The 16,956-nt window shown below is 36.9% G+C and overlaps 1 long non-coding RNA gene across 2 annotated transcripts in view; it reads right to left on the reverse strand.

Annotated features, from left to right (window-relative positions):
- LOC116226157 (uncharacterized) overlaps positions 1 to 16,956 on the reverse strand; it is a 100,057-nt gene that overhangs the window by 61,744 nt on the left and 21,357 nt on the right. For both annotated transcript variants that reach the window (XR_016465832.1, XR_016465831.1), the window contains one exon: positions 14,749 to 14,831. This is a non-coding gene — a long non-coding RNA (uncharacterized LOC116226157). The remainder of the gene's footprint in view (positions 1 to 14,748; positions 14,832 to 16,956) is intronic.

The raw sequence follows: 16,956 nt of genomic DNA on the forward strand, positions 1-16,956 counted from the left end.
CTCCAACATTACAGTCTCCCTGTTCATTGTGACACTTGCTACTTTTTCATCCCATACAGGGCAGAATCTGTGTGAAGAATTTCTCCACCATTCTCTCTGTGAAGATATACCACCCTCCCTCAGCATGCCAATTCTTTATATAGATTTTGATTTTTTTAACATATAAAATACGTATGCATATGAATGGGCTTTTCTGAAAAGGATTTGAAGTTATATCTGTAATAACAATTTATATGTTTATACAAATGTTATATGTATTTTATAGTCGATACATCCTTTCTTAAAAAGACAGGATGATGGAACTGAGCTTGTTCAGTCTGGAGAAGAGAAGGCTACAGGGAGACCACGTTATGGCCTTCCAGCACTTAATGGGAGCTTATAAATAGGAGGGAAATGAACTTTTTAGACAGGTAGGTAGTGATAGGACAAGGGGGAACAGTTTTAAACTAAAAGAGGGGAGATTCAGATTAGACATCAAGGAAATTTTTCACTGAGAGGAAGCCGAGGTGCTAGCCCAGGCTGCTCAGAGAGGCTGTGGTTGCCCCAACCATGTGTTCAGTCTAGGTTGAAAGAGGCCATGGGTCACCGAGGGAGCTTGCGGGAGGATGGAATTAGATAATATTTGAGGTCCCTTCCAGCCCAAGCCATTCTGTGATTTAGAACTTACTTTACACTTCTTTCTTAAGGCAGTGCAAATGCTTTTCGGTATCTGGTGCCCCAAAATCTCACCAGATCTGTAGCAAACTGCCACCATGCTCCAAAAATGTATTTTTAGTTCCTACAGTCCCTGTCTATTTCAGGGATACATACAACTTCAAGTATATGGGTTTACCTCACCACTGAACAGCACATGTAACAGAATATCAAAAGAAGAACAAAAATCATTGCTTGCCTATATCAGCTGTTTCTGTCCTCAGAAGGATAAATTACAATCTTAAATTCCATGCTGAGTCAGAGAATGCACTTTGATCTCCAGCAGCACTGATTTTTCTGACCTTCCTCAATGAACTTCTTCAGCATGGCTTGCTCATTTGTGTTTACAACCAAAATATTGGGGAAAATTACAGATTAGCTACATCCTAGTTCAGTGCGACTCAAAAGATTTAATTTGTTTGTATTTGTATTACATTGTTAGATTTAGAGTGACACTTGGTGAGCACACTTCTGATTTACAAGCAGACATGGGCCTCAAACACTGATGTACATAGCTAATGTACTACCCGAATTCCATCTCTGTACTTCCAAAGTAATTAGAATCCTACAGTGGCTTGAGTTGGAAGGAAATCATCTTGTGCCAATTAGTTGAAAGGAGCTGGAAAGGCCTCCACCACACAAATGCCCCCAGAGTAGCACTTGAAACGTAGCTGTGAGAAAGCCAAGAGAGACTCCTGTGAGGGAAGTGGGAGCTTTTTAAAAAACAGATGATGGTTGCAAGTTCAATTAAAATTATGACATGCTTACATTATTTGGTTAAAGAACACTAAAATGCACCAATCATTTCATTAAATTCTCTTCATAACAGAAACAACCTTCAACGAACACCAATAGCAAATATTTCTCAGGCTGCTTAATGTTACAGTACCTAAGACAGCTAAAGAAAATATTTGCTTTCAAATCCATTCCTCATCCACGTTTTCACAAAAACTATGAAACAGAATTTATGTTTCTAAGACCAAGTCTAACTGGCACACTGCATTATTTTGATAACATGACTCACTAGAATTAGACAACCAACCCTTATGATCTGAGAACTGCTTGCAGTATGAAGGCATAAAGCCAAAGTTAGGTCCTTCACCTAATGTATCACAAGGGGAAAAAAAAGGAAAGACTCAGAGTTGTTTCTGAACAAAAATAAAATAAAATAAAGTTTATTCCAAGATGAAGTTACTCAAAAAAGCAATGTAGGAAAACTTAAAAACAGCTTTAAGAGAAGGTTTATAATTGCACAGCTTTCTCAGTAAATTCAATTTCCTAAACAAATAAGTATTTGTTTTAGCATATAGCAGTAAACATATAATGGTAAACCTACAAGTTACTAATTAATTTACAAATGACACATCAAACTATGGAAGCTTAGTGGGTCCTGAAAGATAAAATCCGTGGAACACCATTCATTTCAAATCATTTAATTTGCTTTGATTCAGGTTAAGATTATTTGGCTCCTACTGATGGCATGAAATTTTCTCACATGAGAAACTTTCAGATATTAAGATTTACTACTTAATAAGGAGTTTTTCAGACACATGGGCAAAGCTTATGGATTAAAAATTGATGTGTATTACATATTACCATAATGTATACTATACGTGGGCATATACCATACAAGCAGTCTTTTTGAAGCATTTCTTGCTAGCAGAAAAATCCATTGAAGACCAAGAATTTATACAAACCAAAATAATTCACATAAAGAATTAACCTTAGGCACTGAAGTGCAACTAATTAATGCATTGCTAGAATAGTGCTTATTGGTGATGGTTAATTATTCATTTTTCTATGCAATTAACACTCTCTCTGCCGTAAACTTTAAAAAAGTTAAAAGGAGGGGGAAAAAATGAAAAAACACTTGTAGACCATTACAAGTTATCCCTCATGTTTTCTGTCTTAGTGGATGGTAACCATTCTTCTTTCCATTCTCATAACAGATCCTGTGATGAGACCCTGCAAGTGAAAAGACAGCTCAGCTTGTTTTGTACTATAGGAGCATTCAAGTTTTCAGAGTAGTGAGCAAACTATGAATACAATACCTTGATTTTATTTACAACGCTATGCAACCCTCTGATTATTTGGATATACCCACTTTACGAAGAGAAAAGTTTTCCTTTCCACAGGAATTGGCACTAGCATGCCAGTCTGCAAAATAAGAGTGGGAGGCCTTGTGCAACTACAAATAATTTGGCAAAAATAGCAATCAATATTTCTACAGTCCCAAGGACAAAGTGAAGGGAGAGAAAGAGACACTGAGCTTTTCAAAATGATTTACATTAAACTATGGTAATCGACCCCACAGGCAGCTTTGCAAAGTGAAGCCTAAAAATTCTTTTTATCTTAATCTTTTTTTTTTTTTTTTTTTAATTCTAGCCAGAGGAAGAAATTCAAGGGTACCTTTTCTGCAGAGTAATGCCATCATTTATCATCCAGGCTGATATGCAAAGTGACAAAGGATATGGAAAATCTCTTCAAAAATATAAAGTAAAATCCTGGAGTCATTGACATTTCTAACAGAATTTGCATGATGGTTCATTGGACAATGAATTATTTCCTAAGAATGTGATTGCAACCTTCCACTTTGCAAGGAAATCCTGAATTATAAATGTTCAATTCTTGCAGCTATTTTTACATGTTTTACTTCTAAGATTCACTCACCAGAGCTGCTTTTTCCACCCACAGGAAAAATTCAAGATTTATGTTCTCCAGTGTGCACACCTTCTAATGTTAGTTTAAAGACTGAAGATCATGGCAGCTGTAAAGTTCGATCACACTAAAGTGAATCACCATTATAATTTTTACAGTAGAACATGTCATTGATTTAACTCATATATTTCTCCAAGCCACTTGCGTGTATCTACCATGCACATATTTCAAACACTATTGCAGTTATTGTTTTTAAGAAGAAGGATGTGATCCAAATCTTGCTAGACACTAGAAGTAACTTAGCAGTTTATCTTCTGTCTTGACTACCTACTTACTTGAGGAATCTATTGAATGATTAAATACAGACTGTTTTACTACAGTTCAAAAGACTTGTATATGAAACTGAATGGAAGGAGGAGAAAGCACTGGAAAAGAGTATGGATGGATATCACACTGAATGGAAAAATGAAGAGGGCAGACGGCTAGCAAGAGCACAATGGAAGATGCAATAATAAACTGCAAGAAAAATGATAAACCAAATAGATCTTCAATCAAATTCAAAAGCAAATGCTCCTAGCACAGGCAAGTCACAAGATAAATATGCCTTAGGAGCAACTTGGGAGGAGGACAATGAATTTTACAAAAATTCTCAAAAAAAAAAAAAAAAAAAGATAAGTGGCTTGTCAGAAGAAGATTAAAAGGAGAAACTGAGAACTTAATTGTTACCTCATAGGAATAGGCTGTTAATGCAAGATAAGTAGAGGTAAGATCGATGATAGGAAGGTATAAACTATTTGATGCACAGCCAAGACTCAGAGACCATTAGTTATAAAGTGGATGTACCAAGTTGGCCAGAGAGAATTGTGAAGTAAAGCATGATGATGTTGGCAGAGCTGCGCACTGCTTGCTCTGTAAAGAATGATCTACAAGCAGTATTACCATCTGCCAGATAACACTGGAGACCATAAGAGGAAAAATTCATAATATTTTAACACTCTTGTTATTCTTTATGACTCATAGCCTATAAGCATGGTTAGAGTATGACAAAATATTTCACTGGAAATACAAGCAATGATTCTGTTAGGAAGTGAGAACATCTGTGTCTCAAAAATACAAAATACTTTTTTTCTTTCCTAGTGCTTGAAGACAGTTCTCTCATTACAAATTATGAAGAACAGAAGTTGGCCAAGATTGAGAATACAGTTTTGTCCCAAAAAGTCTGATAGGCATCTCTGGTATTCATGTGCCAGTATTCCATCAGCTGCACTACTGATGAGACATATCTCAGACTACTGAGTGTCACATAAAGAAAGAAAAAGTGAGCTCTAAAGCTACTTATCAAAACTGTCCATCAGTTTATTTTACTAAATAATACTTGCAAATGTTAGAATTCTGGCTATCTTGCATACTTGCCTCAGGCTTAATAAAAAAATCAGAAAAACTTCATCCATTTCTGAAAGAGAAATCAAAGAAAAATATTTTGCTCCAAGTCTAAAGTAAACGGATGGTTTCAAAAGGCCTTAATGATCCTGTGCTTGGATCAGAATGTCTTAAACAGCATCCCTAGGAAAATTTGGCCAAGTTAAAGGACATCAGAAAAATTACTTGAAACACTATAGAATAGATAGAAATTACATTTCCTGAATAATGCAGTCAATCTAGGCATGCTCCTACAGCTGCAGGATCTGAGCAAAATTTCCCTTCATTTTGCACCTCTGTGTTGCCGTGGACCACAAGGGTTATGTGATGGCTATGTGATGGCTCTTCTACTGAACCAAGTCAGTAGAACAGAGGAATCAGTTCAGATCTAAGAATAAATGAGACAAGAACAAAATATTAAATATACCAATAGAAAGAAATAAGAAAACAAAATGCAGCAAATGGAAGTTAAAGAAAATAAATAAAACAAGGACCAATCCAGCAAGCAGGCTGTAGCTCAAAGCTGTTGGACGTAACCGTGGGAAACAGAGCAGCTGGTTGAGAACAACGTCAGTAGCCAAAAATGGAGACAGGATAGAACACCAGCATCTAAATAATGATAAAATTAACAAACTCTATTTTGGAGAGCATGCACACTTCCTGAGACATGTGATAGTATTTATTAGCAAACATTTACGATGACAATGAATATAGTGAAAATAAACTATCGTTTTCTGGCTGATCTGTCAGATGGGGGAAGAAAGCCCTTCAAATTAAGCAGTAAACAGTGCTACAAATATATACACACACCTTTGGATATTCCTATGTAACAGGTGTTGCTAGAATTGGTAGCTCTATTTTGAATAAAGACTTCCATTTTACTAAAAGTGTTTACTTTTACTAAAATGTTTACACCGAGCAGATAGATGCATATGACCATTTACAGCACACTCTCAGCCCAACTCAGCATTTAGACAGCCATCAAAACAGCTCAAGTTTGCAATCAAATCATTGCAGGGAATGCTGGAAGCTGCTAGCTGGGAATAACACCACAAACTCTTCCTTCTTTCACTCTTCTCTTTAGCACTTGCAGCACTGGCAAAGCTGCCATTTGCTCCATTAGGATTTGTTATTATGTACACAGAGCCTCCCACGTAACAATATTGCTATTTGCCACTTCAAAGTAAACTAATAGCATTTTCAAAATGCAATTAGAACCTTTCATGAGAAAGCTCACGCTGTGTTTGGATAATATGAAGTTAACTCTCTACTACATAACACAGACAGACACACCAAAGCTAATAAATTCTTCTCATGTCTTCAGATTATTAACACACCTACTGGCAATGTCAAGATGTTAGTTTAAAGAATTTCAAATATGAAACAGTTCAATAATCTGGTTTACGACAGCTGACTGACAAAGCTAATTAACTGCCTGGAGAAGATTCTTTATAAATGAAGCAACTGCTGTCTGAACACATTTCCAAGAAGAACAAAATGTTCGTTTTGTCTTTCTCCTGCACGTTCTCTCCCTTCTAGCTTTCTACATCTCATCTAATCTTTCATACAAGGTCTCTTGATGGCGTTTATACAATGCTCTTCTGTGGCCTTGTGGGTATCTTTCTTTTCTGTGCCCTTCACAGCTTCCTGCTGGACATTTTCACCATGCTCCTTCAGACCTTTTTGTTAGAAACTGCATTTCCAGGCACGCTGCACAGAGCACATTCACATTTCTCCTGTCCTGGGAGAGCTTGATGTCTGAGCATTTGTAAGCCTTCCTTCCACAGATGAAAGGCTGCCACTTCACAATATCCACCTGCTTCAGACATCTTTCTCATGCCTTCCACCACACACTTCCAAAAAGAAGTAAAGTTTGATCAAACCCTAGTTGCACAGAAGTTAAACAGCACTTTGGGTTTGTTTTTTTTCCCTACTTGCATCACAGAACATTTTAATCTGGGAGGAATTTTTATGCAGGAATTTTAATGCTGACAACAACTCCATTAATTTGGAGTGTTGTAAGACAGTAATGTGCAAGGACTGTATGTTGCTCTGCCAACACTTCAAGGTCTTGGCCTAAAAGACATCACTATTGCTATTAGATGATCTCTCCTTAGTGACAGCAACCTGTTAGACCAGATTGCATGCCAGTTTTACAAAATGATCATAAAACAAAGTCCACGAAATTACTTGTTGCACAATATGTTACAAATTAAGAGTGCTTACACCTGAATAATTTCTTATCCCAATTTTCCAGGCATCTGCCAGCAATACTTTGGCTTGTACATTGTCTGTGAAATATCAACTTGAGCAACTATCATTCAGTTTATCACAAACTTAAATGCAAGTCAATGGATAATAAACCAGAACCTTAATGCACATCACTATTTGCAAAGTATAAACTCACCAGTGAGTTAAACCAGCCACCTTTTCTAGAGCTTCCTCCAGTTTTGCAGCAAATTAAATAGACAAACCAGGGAGTTTGAAAGGGAGGGCAGGCAGGTGTGTCTTCCCCTCTCCCCTCTGCTAAATATATACAGTATGACATTCAGATAGCACATGGATGTTGCCACACTAATATCCACCACCCCATTTCCAGTTTCAAAGTTTATATTTAATTTTTGCTACAATACATTGCACCTTATTGAAATGTCCCATCTCTAATTTTGTACTTGATAGCACAGAAGTACATAAAGGACATTTAAATGTTGTTTGACAAATGCCTAAATCCTTCCAGTTTTGCTTTTGGAAATTCATTACTAATTAAGAGGGCTGGAGGGGCAGATGTACTGGAATCCACACAAAAAGCAAATTCAGAAGTACAGACAAGTTGAGGCAGGAAAATACCTGCAAACACCAAATAAAAACATCTGCAAAATGTGGGGAACTGTTCTTTTTATGAAGATGAAGGCAGAACAATAAGAGCAGGTCTGGAAATGTTTATTTTTAGTCTGAAGCTAAATAGCACTTATGACGCAAACCATCAGCAGCAGATGAATTTTATCCAGAATATTCATTTTTCTTTTGTACATCATGTGTCCCTGTAAAAACAATAGTCTTCATGCAAAGCAGTTTATTGCCTAGATCTTTTTCTAACGACATCAGAACACGCTATCTTACACTGCTGCAAAACAGATCTCAATTATTACTGTTCTCCCTACACTGCCCTCCATAGAAATTGGAGTTGTTCACATCTGAAGCTCTACTCCACCTTAAGTATTTGGATTTTTTTAGTTATAGAAACTAATATTTTGAGAGTTTCAAGGAAAAATTAGACTGGAATTACAATCTCTATGTCTGTTTTCATGGAAACCAGTTTTGAAGATGATTCTTCAACAGACCACCTGGGCATTAAGTTTTGGGGGGAAACAAAAAACTCATGAACATGTATACATATACACATACGTTATGGAAGGATAACTGGCAAATAATCCTTATTAATGAGTACATCATGCTTGAGTTAAAGAGTCCAACCACAAATGAGTCATTTTTTGCCATCTTCCCTTAAAGCTCTGATTGTGCTTTGCTTTTAAGGTCTACACTAGCTAATTAGGGAATTTCAGTAATCTATTTTTAATATGTACCATCTTCTGTTCTTTTTAGTACAGCCTTAAGATAGACTTTTATCTTCACTGCTGTGCACAGATCATCTGAAAATATAAGTTCTCCACTACATGACAACTCATAATGAGCCTTAATGAAGCTTGGGAGCAGCTGTTAAAAACTCCAGTTGAATAGGTTTGCCCAAGCAGCAGTAGCTTAGGATGCTTTTTCTCTTAAAGCACTACTGAGTTATCTGCTCACCATACACATAATGAGAAAAATCAAAAATGAAACACAAAAGAAGCTTAATCCTTTTTCCTTAGACATTTTATTCTAATCAGAGTTTTAATAAGTACATTATGAACCATCATCTCTTAAGCCTTTCACCTTTTTAATTATATTCCTGCTTGGAACATCGACAAAAGCAAATGTTATTATGCAAATTTTGCTCCAAATTCATGTCTTTAGGAAGAGCATAAGAAACAGAGTTCAAATTCCATTTTTAATTATACTACAGATAGATGAGCTGCAAATTATTAGAAATTACAATAAACTCTCATAATTTTACATGTTACCTAAACTGAAAGACTATGTATTTTAGATAGCATAAGGTATTTTGGAAAGGGTGATGGAAATAAATGAAGTTTAAAAACAAGTTCTGTAATTTAATGGTGTTTGTCTGCTCCTCCTGACCTTTCATTCCTTATGCTTATGGAATTTTGGACACTCCAATTTTTTTTGTGGATTACCACAATGCATAGGTTCCCTCCACCCCTCCTTCATTTTATTTTAACATAATTTACTGATCATTTAATGGAAACAGAGAGGCTGTACACTTTCACACATCAACTGAAAAATACTACTTTAATAATAATCAAAAAAAAAATTTTCTCCTTCATTCTCATTATCTGTTTTTGTTCCAGTAACATCTATAGGCCTGATTCCCACTCTACTAGACATGGTACAGGTGCAGAAAAGAGATAATACAGTTCAAAAGCACGTAGCTTAGAAGTGTAGAGCAAATGGATGAATAAGAACTCAGATGACAGGAGATAGGAAAAGAAGGACACAGATAGATGATTGCATTGGACCTGATAAGCAGAATCCACAGAACACCTGATAAACTTTTTCTCTTCCCCTTCCTTCATTCTTTTTATCTAATCTTTCAATCAATGTTTCCCAATAAAAGTTTTGAAAAGCCAATGCAGCTTGTAACTGCCAACATTTTGGATGATTTCTGTCAACCTGATGCAACCAAAAGCTAGCCATAGGCATTAGGCTTCAGATCTTCAGCAAATGTAACATTTCTCAGCTGTGAATGCTTCCTTGTTTGTTTTTTTTCTGTTGTTCTGCATGGAACAGTCAAGAAAAGGAAGACTCCCTGTAAATCTGTATTTGTAGGGCAAAAATAAGTCTGCCTATACTCTTGTCCAGGGAAGTTTCACTACCAACCACAACAGAACTATATTTCATCCTTTCCTTCTCTGATTGTGAACTGTAATTTGACTGTCTTGTGTCAAGACTGGAATTATTTGTGGAAAGAGTATTATTTGCAAAGTTTTTCTAAAGTATCAGTCTAAAGATTTGTTACCCCAGTGACACTGCAATTTTATTTTCATGATTAACATTTGCCTTGGAAGGAACTACAGAATTACAACTCCCCTGACAGCTAACAAATATGTCACAAAACAAACAAACAAAGGTATGTACACAACTTAGACCTGAAGTCAGCAGCTAATACACTGGTGTTCAATCCAAAGTCTGACCATAACTACTGCTACTGCTATTCTGAACTCACTGTAAACAACATTAATGCACTTTATCTAATGCTCCCAGAAACAGAAAAGTAAAAACACACACTGTAATTCTCAGCTATGTGGACATAGTCTGAAATACGTGAACTGCAAAGAATCCTAGTAAGGATCTGATGCTAGGTAATTGTTGGGTTTGCAAGCTCCTTTCATGCATAATGCCTATGGCAAGGGAGTTGGAACAAGATGATCTTTAAGATCACTTCCAAACTAAGCCATTCTATGGTCCTTTGATAACGTCATGCACCAGTGACAGCAACAGTGGGTTACCTCCACTGGTGCAGATTTTTATGAGCATGGCATGCTCATCACTGGTGAAAATGCATAGCTAATAGTGGTGACTGTGTTGAAAAATGCTGTTTTGTAGCTGGGAGTTTGCTCCATCAAATAGCATTATTGTTCTCTTTCTATCTGTTGTAGTTTCCATGGAAACAGATAGGAGACATTGCTTTTGGAGTGACCTACTTAATTTACATGCAGCCCAGGACAGCTCCTGTTCACTCAGTGCGGCCCAGGCAAGCCAAAAGGTTGGACATTCATGCAGCAGATGCACTAACAAAATTGCATCTTAGTTGATCCCTATTCCCAGAATCTTGCCTATGTGTAGTGCCTGGTCAAGGTGCCGGTTATGCTAAGAAAACTGGAGTAATAACCAGCTGCAGAAACACAGGATTTTTCTCCACAAACACGTAGCTCTTCAGCTTCTCTATCAAGGGATTTAAGTTCTCAGCTACTGTACAGAGAAAATGCCATGAAACATGAAGTCAAACAGGAGAAAAGAGATCTAGTCCCAGTAATTGAGTCTCCCTAATGAGATTACTATATAAAACTCCAAGGGATGCACCTTCTGTTTTTATTCCTCTAAATGTGAATAGTCAAGTTCAGCCCTTGGAGTAAACAAAGTGTGGCTTCTTTCAGAAAAAAAAAAAAAGACCAAAAAAAAAAAGAAAGTTGACTTGGACTGTTGGGACAGAAAAGATCATAAAAAATCAGTGGTAGAAAATTTTTTGCGGAAAGAGATCTATTTTCTCTTGCAAGCAAATTTTTATGCTAGCAAAAGTACCGTGCCCATCCTGATTGTCAACAAGTTCAGAATCTACTTGTACAATGAGATTGACATACCGTTATTACCTCTACTAAGGGTGCCTCTTTCCATAGACAGCAGCCAACTGGCCAGTGAAAGTAGCAGGCTGAAAACACAGCACACAGGGAACCAGCCACCATATGCAACACCCCACAGCACAAACACAGTGGTAACGGACACTGAAGGTAGAGATGGTGTAGGTAAACTGACATAACGTTCAAGAAAGTGAAGGTAGTCATCTAGGGCTTTGAATGCAAACTAGGATCTACAGAAGACTTCATCTCTATTAGCGTTTGTCAAAGACATTCACCAGCCTTCACGTTTGTGTAATCACCTGTTTCAGTCATCCAGAATGATTTCAAATGAACAACTTAATGTTATTCAGATAAACAGATAAAACGCAAAAAACATCTCAATTTTCAGAGCACTCAAAAGTTGTTATCTATCCTGTTCCCACAAATAGGTCACTAAGGTTGATAGACTTGCTTTAAAACCTACCTGCAAGACTGTACTTGCTTAGATGACTTTGGACATCTATAAACAGAGTTAAGATAGCTACATGGTTAGTGCTTGGATTTAGATCCCCTGACAGTCTGTGTGATGTGTATTAATTACTTTAGACTTGGGCTCCCTGAGGTGGTGTGAACTACTTCTCTAAATTAAAACAAAAAAACATCAATATCTCACTCCTTGTAAAGCCCACCTCCCAAACCTCCAAAACAAGCAAGCAGAAAAAAATTACAGCACATCAACACACACACCACACTTGACTATGTGGTGCAATTCCACTAGGAATGGCTCCTGTAACTCAGCACAGGTAAAATTTCATTAGCCTTAATATGCTACACAGGCCTCTAAAACAATGCCAGCTGGTATTGCGCTTCCCCTTGAACATTCATGTTACACAGCACTACTCTGGTAATCTGTAACATATTGCTTCATATACAGGAAGCAATAAAAAGACACCAAAATATTATTTTGTCATGTCTTATACCAGAACAGACCAACAAAACTTGTTGATGGATCCAGTTCACCACCAGTCCCGAAGAGCTTGAATATAAATCACTCTGCACCACTTAACTGCAGGATCAGATACTGCTCCTGGGGTAACAACATTCAAACTACACAAATAGCCAACTTTGCCACACAAAAAAAAAAAACACAAAAATCCTGTCCTTTCTCAATATGTACTGAAGATTTCAAAATGGCAGAGCACAACCATGCCTCAAACAAAGAGAAAATAATGCTATAAATCAAAGTTTTGCATTTCCGCACTAGATCTCAATGGATGAATTTTGAAACTATCTCAAGTAACGTTGCGCCCCAGGAAGCACACTGGAGCTTTGCCATTAAATTCCTATTAGGGAATGGGGCTTGTCTCAGTCTTTCATGCAGATTTCTGTTGCTGAAGATTTACTGTGCAGTTATTCCAGAGAAATCAGAAAATTACTTCTTGCTTTTCCAAGACCGGCTACTAAGTCAGGCTTTAAAACTGATTGTTACAAAAAGGAGGGCAAAGCTCATTTGCATAATAGGTAATATAAAAATAATCAGATAATTATCTGCGCATCACCTGATCCAACCCATCAAACCATGAACAGCATTACAGCTTGTGTCAGGTTACACTGAATTGGAGTTACCCTTCTTCAAAAATACAACGATCACTGCCAAATGAAAATAGGCCAAATGTGTCAGTGATCTCATCTGGTACGGGAGAGTATCTTCCAACCCCTAAAATACAATGTTCTTGCTTGAAAAACTGTGCACTTTGAGTCATTGCACCGAGCAGTAATACAATCTTCCTTTTAAATTATATATTTCTATCGCCATACCGAGGAGAGTGGAAGCTCACATTAAGGCAAGAACTTGGCCTCCTCAGCTTCTCATTTCACCATACCTAATGAAATCTAGCTGGTCTCAAGCTTTAGCACAGTTTCCATTAGTTTGAGAAAAAACACAGTTATTGCCCTTTGAGCAATCACATAAAAACAGAAATCACTTGAATCTTAAAGAAGGTATGAAAGGCTACAAAAAAAAAAAAAAAAGAAATTAAATATCTTGGTAAGAATATGAATTCAAGCCTTGATTAAGCACTGTAATTACAAATTAGGCAAAGACCAAAGCATTAAAACTAAACAGTGCCAGTTTGTATACCAGCAGTATGCTTTAATGATTCCCTGAAGCTAATGTTCTAACTATCAGTAGTATAGATACTTTTTTTTTTCCTTCAGTGTAACTACTCAACTGGTGCTGCATTTCCAGAAAGACTGAAAAAAATATGTGCAAGTTGTTGCTGAATAATTGACTGCAGCATTCCATGGATCTATTTAAATGATTTGTTAGCTGCTGATGATATATGAAAATCAGTACAGAAAACAACTATAAGCTTTTCCTCTTACTCACATTTTCTTCATTTCTATAAATGCCCAAGATTTGCACATTTCTACTTCTTGTATCTCCCTGTGTCTAAAATGGCAGACAAATATTTGCAACATTTTCAAAACTACCATCTTTATCTCATTCCTTTGCCCTCCTACCTTGTCCTCTAATGAATGTCCTTCCAAGTCAAAGCATTCAGAAATAAATATTAACAAACTTTCTGATAAAACAGGGGCATTGTTTTAACATCAGGCTTTTTTTATTGTTCACTGAGTCCTCACTTAGCTCTTTTAAAGCTTTCTCTTTCTCCAACTTCCCACATACTAAAGGATATACCATTATTTTATTTAACTGGATGCATAAATGCTATCTAATACCTCTTTTTCTTGTCCTTGCATAATTTTGACAGCTTGCTTTATCAACAGGTTTAGCTGACTGCATAAAAGGCTACAGCAAGAGATCAGTGCTTATAGTGACATTCTTCACAATACCTACTTATAAACAACTTCATAAGGCCTGTTCTGTTAATAAGTCTGACTAACAAATTTTATGATCACACTGAGTATTTCTCACATCCAAACTCTACTTTTTACAGTAACTGAATATTTCAATCTGCTGCTAATGCTCACAAGGACAACATAGCTACAGCACCAAATCCTGCATGCTATACCTGTGGTAGAAGTAGGGGTGTGCACTGGATACATTTAATAGCAAAAATGAAATACTCCAGCAGCACTGCCCTCATTTGTGAGCCACTGTAATTGTGTGCACACGCAACCCACTGCAAAAGGCCACAGCCAGCATAGCGTGCACCACTTCCAGTCTGCAGCAGAAAGGTCTCTATAGTGACAGCAAGTACCAGGGAACACTGCTAACAAGTTGAAACCATGGTTAACTTTGCAGAGAGAGAGCAAATGCAGAAGACAGAAGACACGTTACTTTCACTTCTTTGCTGTCACTGCTTTCATCAGCATTAGAGAAGCTAGCACACAGCTCCAGTATAAAACCTGCTTCACAAGCGGTGTTCTGAAACAGTAAGATCCCACAGCATCATCAGAAAAGTCAAGCAGTACTAAGCTCTCTCGTATACCAGACCAACTGAGGGAAAGGCATCTGAAATGAGTGTGTGCACAAACTCTCATGCTATGACCCACGACTTACCTAGAGATTGTCAGAAAACATGCATCCTGCTAGTTGACATTCAGAGTCCTTTGCCACATCTGAATTTTCAGTTGACAGTCGCACTGGCAACAGGAAAAACAAAAATATATTTTTAGGATCTCCTGACAATTCTTCCTAGTGAGATGTAAGTTGTATTGCAAGTTTTCATGGCTTTCAGCTTTGCCCAATGCACTGTGGTTACCACTTAGCAAAATTTAACCTGAATAAATCTGTTGGAAAATAAAAGGTATCTGGCGTTTTTGTCATTGTTCTGGTGAAAGGCTGGCGAATAGAATAGAAGAGTCAAATAATTTTTCTACAGCTTTTTTGTTGTTCTTTTGCTAGTTTTATTCACATGGTTTGGTGTTTGGGGCCTGGGGGGTGGTTGTTCTGTTCTGTTTTAAAAGGAAACTACTGCTAGCATTTTTCTGGGCTGACTATCTTACTTCCTATATCACTTAGTAAAGAACATTATTATTAGAACTACCACTGTCATTCAAAACTGTGTGGAAACATATCGCCTTGCAAAATAAATGGTATCATTATAAACACTGTAGAAACATTTTCCCTTAGTGAATAAAATAACAATGAACAGCTTCATGTTTCTCCCTTAGCTCAGAGGGCATCAACACAGAAAAAAAAATAATCAGAGCTAGCCCCTTGCAAGTCCCTTTTATTAGGGGATCACCAGAAAATGACACACATTGCAAAAGACAGAAGGCCAGGATAGGCTTCATGTCATCAAATCACGTAATTAAGGAAAAACTGATGAGAAATCTATGATTAAACATGTACTTCTATTACTCCCAAGACTTCAGTGCACTGTATCTAGGCATCCCTATCTTCCTATAAGCATCTAATTGGGGTGCACACTTACAATGGCTTCAGACCATTGCAGTGTCATTAAGTACCATTGCATCATCATTGTTTATTTGTCAGTTCTGTTATCATAAGACAAGGACAATTAGCCATAGACAGAAAATGTTTCAATAGAGGGAGCAATATACAAAATGGCCCAGCAAACTGCTTGCAAAGTAACAAGCAGACATCACCCATCACCACAGAGATACACTAAACAATTACCATTATGCAGTTATTGATGAAATTTTAACCCATATCAAAATAATTAAGACAATAATAATAAAATCTTTAAAATAGAGTTCTGTCTTAAATTCTCTCTGACAGTATCATGACTTGAAAATGACGACTAAAACCATGGCAATACTGTTCTTAATGTTTTTCAATGAACATATTATTTAAAATTACTAAAATAATTATATTGTCATTTAATACAAAACCATTGTTTATTACCTAATCATACTGGTAATTAGAAATTAATGTATATAAAAACCTAATCCTTCACAGGTTTCTCATTTTATATGGCAGTCACACTTTTAAACTTAAGCATGTTTCAATTACACTGATAACAACAGTCATATAGTAGCTCAAGTCTTTTATCCCTCTGCTCTTAGTCACATTTCAATAAAATATAGACCACGGGCTATTGCTCTCCAAACATATCCCTCCATATCTTTTCCCACAAAGAACACAGTTTAATTTAGGGGACTGCATATAAGGACGAGATTCTTTCTCAAACTGAACAGATCAATTACATGGAATCTGAATGCTGTTGAGATGCACACAATTTCCTTAAATGCAACAGCTGGACTTTAAAAATCAACCACATTTAGTGAATTTCTCCTAGGGGAAAAAAAATGTCTGGATGGTTCAGTCCAGTGGGATGCCATTCACTAGCTGTGCTTCCATGGTTACATGCTACAAAGCCCTCCCTGCAATTCTCTCTTAGAATAATGAGCCAGCATAAATCTGGGTGCACTTCCAATGAGTAAATTATTGCTAAGCCAATGCTGAATAAGACTCACTGTACAGCACTGACTTAAAACAGGCTACTTTATATGCAATAGCTGCTGATATTATACTGATGCTTTGCCAAGCAACCAGCTTGGAAAAACTGAAATGGGCTTTAATCACAGTTTTAGTTAAGCTAAAATCATGTTCAGAACAAACTATCAGACACTAGCCTGAAAAATTCAAGGCACAGCTACAAAAACACAGCCATTGCCTGAATAAGTAAATTCATTTGAATTTATACACACAGCCCTCCACGTATAACTCAGTAACAAATCTTTCCCTTGCATGGAGGCATGATGCCATATGCAGACAAAAGACTGAGTGATGAAGCTTTTC

This window comes from Phasianus colchicus, chromosome 4, assembly GCF_987193195.1.
Source record: "Phasianus colchicus chromosome 4, bPhaCol1.hap1.1, whole genome shotgun sequence".
Taxonomy (NCBI): Eukaryota; Metazoa; Chordata; class Aves; order Galliformes; family Phasianidae; genus Phasianus; species Phasianus colchicus.